This window comes from Citrus sinensis, chromosome 3 (assembly GCF_022201045.2).
Source record: "Citrus sinensis cultivar Valencia sweet orange chromosome 3, DVS_A1.0, whole genome shotgun sequence".
In the NCBI taxonomy this organism is placed as follows: domain Eukaryota; kingdom Viridiplantae; phylum Streptophyta; class Magnoliopsida; order Sapindales; family Rutaceae; genus Citrus; species Citrus sinensis.
Window position 1 is genome coordinate 20,311,837 of NC_068558.1, and position 1,937 is coordinate 20,313,773.

Below are 1,937 nucleotides of genomic sequence, written 5' to 3' on the forward strand. Positions count from 1 at the left end.
ATGAGTCAATGAAATCCATGTTGGCGAGTCAAGATAAAAAATCAAGGAACTTAAAGAGATAGTTGAAGGACTTTCTCGCCAAATAGCATTATTGACGGCTACCAAATCAACAGAGCCACAACCCTACAACCAATTTGATTCATACCTAGATCAAGCTAATGCCATAAATGTAATGGGAGAGACCATCCCAACTTTTCATGGTCTTAAGGATTCCAACAGAACAGAACAGTTGCTTCAACTCAACCAATCCAACCAGTTCATCAAGCTCCTCAAGTCTCTCAACCACCATTCAGACCATATAATCAGAACTAGAACTACTTAGAAGTTAAACCATGGGAAGAGGCATTTCAAAGTCTCAAAAATTTTACTCACATCGTAATAGAACAATAAAATCGCACAATTGATGAGTTGCGGAATGAGATGAGAGCTGGATTCAATTCACAAGGCCAATCAAATTCAAACTTTAAAAGGATGGTAGGCCAACTTGCTTATTTAGTTGAAACCTTGGCGATGACTGTTGAAAACGGTAAATTCCCAAACCAGCCAATGCCTAATCCTAAAGCAATACATGAAGTGATTACAAGTTCACCCCAACAGTATGAAAAGGTTAAAGCCATCATGGCCTTGTGAAAAGGCAAAGAAGTTGACAATAAAGTAGAAATACGGTGATAAAGACAACTTAAGTTGTACTCTTAAACTCTGAGGACCTATCACTAAAAGAGCAAAAAGATAAGTAGTCCACGAGAATACATCCCAAAAGAACCTTTTTCCTCAAAGGTTAGCTAAAGCAAAAAAAGGAGTTCCACAGGTCAGATTATGGAAATTTTTAAACAGATAAATACTAACATTCCTTTGCTTGATACTATTAAATAAGTGCTTTCTTACACCAAGTTTCTTAAAGACATTTTTGCTAAACAGAAAAGCATTCATGTCCAAAAAAGGAATTTTTAACAGAAAACATTATTTCTATACTCTAACAAAAAAATCTTCCAAAATACAAAGATCTAGGCCGCCCTACCATCTCATATAGCATAGGAAATCACACATTTGAGAATGCTTTGTTACGTTTAGGAGCTAGTGTAAATATTTTGACTTATTCAGTGTTTCTGAAATTTAGACTAAGAATATTACACCCTACTCTAGTTGTGTTGCAACTTTCAGATTGATCCATGAAAATATCTCGCGGTATTGTGGAGGATGTACTTATTCAGGTAGACAAGTTTTATTTTCCTGTTGATTTCATTGTGATTGACACTTAAACAGTGCAGGATTCAAAGAAGCACATCCCCATATCCTAGGTCGTCCTTTCTTAGTAACTACCGATACTCACATTCAATGCAAGACTAGAAGTATGCAGTTGTCCTTTAGCAATTTGACTATGGAGTTTAATATGTTAAACTTCGCCAAACAGCCTTATGATGAGGAAGATGGAGTCGATGATGTGAATGTAATTGAAGAATCAATTGATCATACACTACCTTCTAACATTAATGATGACCTGTTACAAGAATGGTTAACTCATTTTGGATTAGTTTTTTACGAGATCAATGTCTTTCTCGATTCACGGAAGCTATAGAAAGAGCAATTGGCAACATCAGGGGAAAATCTCATCCCATCACTAGAATCACCACCAAAGTTTGATCTTAAATCGTTACCCAACACTTTGAAGTATATATTCTTGGGAGAAGAAAACGCGTTGTCAGAAATCATCTCATCTTCCCTTGACGACAAACAAAAGAATGTAGATATCATTTACCCCATCTATGGTTCAAAAAAATATCACAGTTGGCAAAACCAGAGGGGATTCGCAACGATAAAAATGCTAAGGTTGCAAGAAGAGGATCAAAGTCGTTTATGACAAGCGAATTATAAGAAAATCTTTCACACCAAGTCAAAAAGTGTTTTATTCAATTCTCCCTTTCACCTCTCCCTAAGTA